Source organism: Lissotriton vulgaris, chromosome 3_1 (assembly GCF_964263255.1).
Source record: "Lissotriton vulgaris chromosome 3_1, aLisVul1.2, whole genome shotgun sequence".
Taxonomy (NCBI): Eukaryota; Metazoa; Chordata; class Amphibia; order Caudata; family Salamandridae; genus Lissotriton; species Lissotriton vulgaris.
Genome location: NC_141689.1, coordinates 2,076,599,553 through 2,076,607,795, shown reverse-complemented (window position 1 = coordinate 2,076,607,795; position 8,243 = coordinate 2,076,599,553). Strand labels below are relative to the sequence as shown.

Genomic DNA, 8,243 nt, shown 5'->3' with positions numbered 1-8,243 from the left:
CAGTCTGCAGAGAACTACAGGGTGTTGGGGCCCAGCCCAGAAGATTCCTAGATCCCCTCTCATCTCCCGTCTTATGATGGGGCTGCAGGTAGTGGCCTATTCTGATGTGCAAGTTAGTTTGATTTGGTTTTGGGGCCCACTAGGCTCCCCCGAGTCCATGCAGTACCTATGTGGTGTGTAGGGGGACACCTCTGCTCTGTGCCAGGCCCAAGCAGAGGGGGTCGTAGATACCTCTCTGAATGAGAAGTAGCAACTTTGCTGGTCCTGCTGCAGGTGAGGATGACCACTGTGCATTATGTCAATGAGTGGGGTCCACCCTCATTGTGATGTAAAATCTACTGACATGAGACTGTGGGTGGCTCTGTGGGGTTGGGTGTCCGGTTGGAGCTGTGCACCAGGGATCTCCTTCCCTGTGCGTAGTACTCCCCCACCATGCCCCAAAGTCCCAAGCCCCAATCTCCTCTCTTTTTCTCTTTTTGTGTCCTTTGATTATTATCCATCCGATCCGCTTGCCTCGGCTCAGGGACCCCCAGCTTCAAGGAGCCAAAGCATGTATCTGGTTGGCCATTCTGAGGTGGCCGGTGTCGATGGTTCACACGATTTGGTCCAGGTTTAAGCACCTGGTTGCAGTGGGACCCCAAAAGGCTTCTACTTGGGGTGTTGTGTTCCGGGTCTCCCCACTGTGTTCAAATGTGTAATAGGGTGCACAGTAGTCACAGTATCCATCACTGTCCTGTGTTGCTGAAGGCTCCAGACTATCAGCTGGAAGGGAGGGTCAGCTGTCAATGCGGTAGCTGAGGCTTCACATGCCTCTAGGCCCAGCATGTTCACCCACTTCCTGGTACACTCTCCTGCCTATGTGTTTCCTCGGCAGTGCTAGGACTTGGGTTGTTGGCTCAGGGATTCTTAAGACTCTGAGGGATATTGTTGCTGGGTCCACTCACTGGGCTGCGTTTTGTTGCCCGGATCTGGGTGCCTGGCTGCAATTGGGCCTCAAGGGGCTCCTTCTAAGGGGGTGTGTGTACAGTCTCTCCCTGTTGTGGTTGGTCGTGTGATGGTGTGCCCGCCACCTACTGTAATTGGTGTGTTGAGGTCCTGCGGTGCTGGGGGCTCCGGAGCGGTAGCTGGTAGGTGGGGTCAGCCATCAACGTGTTAGGTGAGGCTTCCTGCATGCCTCTAGGCCCAGCGTTTATGCCCGCTTCCAGGGGAATTCTCCTGCCTGAGTTTCTCTGTGACGTCAATGTGGACCATTGGCATCAGGAGCTCTGGGGACTCTGAAGAACATTGTGGTGCATCCCCAGCTGCTTTAAAAAGGCCACAGCCTCTATCCCGAGTCCATCTCAGAGCGGAGACCACAAATCAGGCAACCATCGTCGATCATGGCCAGACCACACCCCCTATCCACTCCATTTCAAAATTAGGAAAAACTAGTCTCTCTCACCTCTACTCATGAATAAGCTACCTTAGCACTTACAACATTAACATTGCAAAACACATCTTCAGCTAGGCCTCTCATTCCAAAATCCACCTCCTGCCCTTTGTGGCAACTAAGAGCATGGGTGTGATACTGGCTCCTGTAGCATCTGCAGAGCAGATGGGCCCACAACACTTATGTGCACTCACAGTCCACTCAGCTATCCACATGTAGCACAGGGCAATCCAACAGACATAACACCACTCCTAGTTCAGCTCTGTATGATCTGGAAGAGCATCAAGCTTAGCTCAAAAGGAGCCCTTTGTCAGTCATGCACAAATGACAACCTGCACCCAAATCATATGCTCATCTATGACTGATGTGTGGTTGTAACTATTAAATCCAAGCTTAGACAGACAAAACATACCATTCACATGATGTACCCAAACAAAAGCAGAATGGCATGCCTGACATATAAAATAGAACGCAATGGACAATTAAAACCACAGACACCTTGCCGAACAGGAATATCTGTAGAAAGTGGAGTTCTTGGAGATAACAGGGTTGGAAGACTGTGAGAATACTGCTCACCTTAGAGTCGCCATGGGCACATGAAATGTATAAGGTGAGTACAAAGCCATGAAGGGAATTTGCCTACAGTGGTATGCCACCAGTGGCATGGTTATCATTGTCATTAGTCTAACAGATCTAAAGAAGTCACAGACATGTGCCCGCCACTATCAAGTCACTTACACGTATTGTACCATTACTTTGTGTACATGGGTGTGTCCGAATTGACTAAAATGTAGTCAAACTTCATATGTACCCAGCTGCATTGATGAGACAGGAGTCTTTCTACACATCACAAGCATACACAACATGCTTCTCTTAAACTGTTGTACTTTGCCACACTTGCACTATGTTGACATCTGAAACCATGAGCCATGTGGAATTCCATTAGCTAAACAAAGCTTAGAGACAAATGTTAATATTGACATCTAGCCAAAATAGGCCCAAGAATCTCGGATGCACACTGACCAAGTGCGTGTACTCCAGGGACCATATGCAGCTCACACCATTCTGAAATCATTGTCTACCTACATCACATATTACACATGAATGACTGTTAAACAGAAATCCATTTTGAGGACACAGACATTTCTGAAAAATAAATAGAAAATAGAAAATGCAGCATATACTGTGATGAGAAATAGGTCAATGGCAGGTCCAATGAAAGTCAATGATTTTGAGGGCCACATTTGGCCTTCACTGCTTGCCTGCAGTTTGCCAGCAAAGGGACACCTCACACTGGAGGGGCATCTAGGGGCAGGCCAGGCACCAAGAGAACAAGTCTAAGGGGGACTGGTTTGGGTTTTGGGAGGAATGGGATCGGGGGGGGGGGGGGTCCACTGCAGTTGTAGTGCCAGATTGAGGGGTCGTGGTTCCACTGCAATGGTTGTCTCAGAATGAGGGGGGCAACTATAGTGGTAGGGCTAGATGGAGGGGAGGATGACTATTTTGGGGATGGTATAATTCTGTATGGTGTGGATAGGAATAGGGAGGGCTCAGACTTTTCTGGAGGTTTTATTTGGTGTAGGAGGTACTGGGCTGGGGAAGTATGGGTTGATAGAGTGTGTTTGGACTTGGGAGACCGGTTGGATTTACTGGTGGTGTGTGATTTTGGGCTTAGTTTTTTCTCAGGGAGGGCAGATGTAGATGACAGGGCCATGTGTGCACTGCCTCTTCATCTTTGGAGGGAGTTTGTAGGTGTGTGTAGGGAACAGGTCAAGGGCACAGAGGTGGATAGTCTGGTCAGAGGGGGGAACAGGAGAGGCAAGGGTAGGGGTTGTGGAGGCAGAGGGTTGCTGGGTCTGCAAAGTGTCTGTAGATGTATGTGTGTCCTCTGCTGGTATGTCCCTGGTGGTGAGTGTGCTGTCTGTTGTGTGAGTGTGCATTTGTATAGATTTGTCTTTGTGTATGTGTTTTGTGTGCTGCGTGTGGCTGTTGATGGGCTACATATGTACGTTTGTGTGTGCTCAGGTCAGGGAGGGTAGTTGGGACTGTGGATGGGGAAGAAATAGGAGGGGGTGGACAGGTGAAGCTGGGACACTGCTGTCATCAGGGTGGAGGCCAGAGCATTATTGGATCTCTGTAGGGCAGATATGTCAGAGTGAATGCCCTACAGGAATGATAACATTAGGATGGCTCACTGGTTAGAGGCGGCAGACCCGAGAGCAGAGGACGGCCCGGGACCAGGGTTCGATTCCCGGCGCGGCAGGTTTCTGGACCAGGGTCAGCGGACTCGATAATTCTCTCGCCTCGGTGCCCACTCTGATCAGCGATCACACTCGGCAACTCTGGGCATTAGCTTGCCTCATCTTCACTAACGGCCCCACCAGACCGCCGGGGATGCCTGGTCTCACCCTGGAGATACCCATTAAGGGACCATCTCTCAGGGAAGCCAGGAAGGGTTTCGCAGCGGTCGAAGCGCCTTGGGACCCTATGGGTAAGTAGTGCGCTATATAAATGCTAATACATTTACACATTTACATTTGTCAAATGAATGGCATATACCTGGAGGACATACAGCATTGCTGTCTGTCCCACAGAGATCTGCCTAAAAATGTCAATGACCTCCACACTCAGTGCGCCTGGGGAGACTGGGGCAGAGGGGGAGGTGCCTTGGAGCAGCTGGGAAGCTGGATATGGTAGAGGTGGTGGTGGACACCGATATAGAGGATTCAGTCCCTCAGTGTGTTCGTACTGCTGGCTGATTTTCAACCACAGGACGATCATGCACTTAAAAGGCGCGTAAATCAAAACATTTTATACAAACTGAGATGACCACAAGACTATTGATACCCGAACCTTTGAGTTGACAACGTGGATATTTACGGAGAACATTAGGTAAGCGAAGTGCATGATCGTCATGTGGTTGAAAATGAGGCAGCAGTACAAACACACTTTTTTAGTAAAGTCGGGTCTTTTTGTTTCAGAAGATGGCTAGTGAACCTTGAAGTTTGTTCGTGTTGGCATATTTATCTACACACGTAAGTGCATGTTTTCACACTCATAGTGAAACCCACAACATCCCTCTTGGGAGTGTTGTTAACCTTGACTGCTCCTTCTTTTTAGAGGGATTATCGTGTACGCGCTGGTCGCGAACTTTGTGTAGCACACGTATTGTTTGAACAGAGGTAAGCTAGAAACACACAGGCACCTCCTGACTTGCATGTTCACATGATTCACACCTTCTTGTGCAGGAAGCGTCTTTGTTCTTCACTTTGCGTCACAGTATTTATTTCTTATACTTCCCTTTGTGATAACAGCACAGTAAATCACCACGCACCATTGCTAATAGGTTATTGGACCACAACTGTGGGTAATTTACATTTATCTTTTTGAGCTGGTGGCACCTATTACGCTTGTTGAGCGAAATACTCTATGAAGGTCTTTTTCAAATATTCTTTTCTGTGTAATATATACAGATTAATTAATTATGTATGTATGATCATACAAAAAATTGCAATGCATATGTATATATTTTTTTAGTGTTTACCTGACGAAGGTGATGTCACCGAAATGCATTGGGAGCCATTGGTCACTCTGTTAAAGCATTGAATTATGAAGCATTGAACTGCATTGAACTGTGAAAGATTAAGAAAAGCTTCTCTAATACAAAGAAGTACACAAAAAGATCGACAATCTATTGTGGTTTTTGCTGTATTGAGCATGTTTTCATTATTTTGAAAACTTTATTGACATTTCGTATACAATACATTTGTTGTTGATGACTATTTTTGAATAATATTTTGGATGGTAGTAAAAATATGATGTAATCGATGGATTACTTTGTCAAATGTTTTGAAATTTTGATATAACAAGACTGAAAGCCAATACAACGTTGAGATTCCATTCAAGCACCTTATAGGGCTGATAAACAGTGCACCTTGGGTTTTTCAAACAGATTTCCTATGTTCATTGTATGTCAGACAGTGATCTGTTGTCAGACAATTGAAGTCTTTTCTGTGTTCTGTGTAGGAGACTCTGAATACCCCAACTATCCCTGGTTGCTGACACCACTGCACAACACTGTCACCCCTGCAGAAGTGTGGTTTACTGAGGCCCATGGTAGGGCAAGGCGAATTGTCAAGCAAACATTTGGGCTGGTAAAAACCAGATTCCAGTGTCAGGATCTCACATTAGGTGCACTCCAATATGACCCTTTGAAGCTGTGCAATGCGAGCTGGGCCAGTTAGTGCTGGCACAGTCAACACTGAGCCTCCTTCCTCATTGACAGGGGTGCGTTGTCCGCCAACTCCAGAGAGCCCTACGTTGCTATGCTGTTAGTGGTGTCCCGCGCTGATGTGCCATCAGGGTAGGGGTCAGCTGGGTTTTGTCAGCTGAGGCGGGAATGATTACAGAGGATCCTGCTGTAGCCACAGCTGGTGCTGTCTGACGACCCAAGCGTGATGGGCCCAATCATTCCTCATTGTCTGAGGATGGTTTGAGAGACATTTACGCCAGAGAGCTCCTGGCTAACCAGAGTCTGGAAAAGGCTGTCCTGGTTAGTTCCAGTGGTGTTCCCAACTCGCCCTGTGAGTACATAGATGACACAATGATTGATGTGAGTGACCACTGTCCCTCAAATCAAACACATTACATGTTTACCGAACCTAATTATGAGTTGATGTAGATAGATTTGCCTCCTTCATCCATGATGCTGGCCATTTTTTTTAACAATGTAATTTGGACAAGAAGGGATTGATGAGCATTTCCAGCTTGTTGCATACATTGGCATGTTGTGTTTAGGTCACACTACATTTCCAAAGACATTGACTGGTTCCTAACACCCTGTGACTGACACATGTGGGTCAGAGTTGTCCACATCTGTGCTTTCACAGTAACGTACTTACTTTGTAACACCCAATTTTCGTTTAATTCAGGCCTGGGTACTGGGCTTAGTCCATGTCTTTAGCAGTCACATAGGTGTGGCTGGCTTCACATTCTGTTAATTTTCCCTTACATGTGTGGTAATGGTGTGAATGTGGTGCTTATTGTTCTCATCTCATTGCACATAAGTGAATGGCTATGAGGAGCCAAATGTATGGCTGCTTAGCTTTGTGCCTCCACACATCATGAATTCTGTACAGTGGCTGCATAGTCAGATGAGATCACAAATGCTGCTTTCTGCCATTTTCTGGGAAACTAATTTAATGTGCTGAGGTTTGCATGTTTACGGTGTATCTGTCAAAATGACAGTCCTCTTGACACCCAGCCCAACCAGGCCACCTGGAAGAGTGTTGTCCAGAAAATGCTGGGAAGTGTATTTGCAAGATGGTTGTCACTGATGGCTGATGTTTGTATCACTATGGCACATTTTGTTGTTGTGAACTCTCTGAAGACCACATTATTTTTAGGATTGTAGCCTTTATTGTATATTTGTCAACCAACAGCTGTCCTGGCTGATAACAGCTTACACCAGTAGCAGATTTAATGACACTGCATCTACATTTCTATTCCTTGCACAAAAGAAAATCCCTAGAGAGGAATGGCTCTGCAGAATTCCACAAACTGAGACATTGCTGTCGAAAAGAGAATGGCATTGTAAGCCTGGGGGGAGCATTGCTCCCCCCAGGCTTACAATATTCTAGAAAATTAACTACCTAGTGTTGAAGCGGTTAACATTTGAGGTTGTATCTTTGAACCTCAAGGGGCTATCACATCTTCAGGTTTTCTTATTTTTACTCCAGACTGAGGGAGGGCGTGGACTCAAAGAGACTGAATGGACTGATAGGGCACTGGGAGAAGTTGTTCATAGATGTATGCTGTAACTGCTACCAAGTGGGAAACACATGGCAGAAATCATTTTTTTATTAATGTTTACAAATAAAATAAAATGGAAAGTTTTAAAAAATCTTATTTTTACCTGCTCCAGTTACAAATCTCGCAAGTGGAAAGCCGTTTTCTGAATAATAAAGCATTGATTACATCCATGTTCTTTACTGCATTATAGCAGGCCCGAGTTTCAAACGCCTCCTGCATCATACAGTAAAAGCACTGAATGCTCACTTTCGCAACCTAGATTCAGTCACCTCTCCCATCACACAGACTTCCTGACCATCATCTCTTCAATGAACAGTGCTCTTTCTCAGAGCATTCAGATTGCCAACACAGTTCTCACCAAGGCCCAGCAAACCATGGTCTTTCATAAACCATTAAAGCATCACAGACCATTATACCCCCCTCCCCCCCACAAACAAAGCAAACTCTTCCCTTGCTGCCATACTAGTATCAGCCAACACTCCATGCATGGCCGTTCTCAAGTCTTTGGCAGGTGGGCATAGGGGTCCTTGGACTTACGATCTGAAGCTAGCACCTCATCACACTCATCAGGTTCATTCCAAGCAGCAGGCTTCTTTTTTCCCTTTTTCTCCTCCTTCTTGGGCTCTTTTTTCTTTTTTGGGGGCTTCCTTCTTGGGTTGTGACTATGAGACCTTCTTAGCTGCAAGGGAATTGCAAAACATTGGATGAAGCTTTCAAATCATTGATACAAAAAAATCGGGTGCCACAGCATTGGTGAAGCATGTGAAAGGATAAGAAAATGAGGTCCCGATGTGGTTTGGCTGACAAGCAGTGGTGCTGGAACAATTTACGAATTGTAAGTGATATCAATGTATCCATGAAGCTGAAGGTTTGTGAATCATTTTTACACAGTGGTGTATTTTGAAGCACATTGTCCTACATAAATGAATACTAGCATAGTGCACTAGGATGCTTCTTTTTACATACAGCAACTTTTCCATTGAAATAGCCATTACATTTCCAG

The 8,243-nt window shown here is 46.1% G+C and overlaps 1 pseudogene; it reads right to left on the bottom strand.

Moving 5' to 3' along the window:
- Positions 1 to 7,736: 7,736 nt before the first annotated feature.
- The window catches only part of LOC147728819 (elongation factor 1-gamma-like), an 81,578-nt pseudogene continuing 81,071 nt past the window's right edge, over positions 7,737 to 8,243 (bottom strand).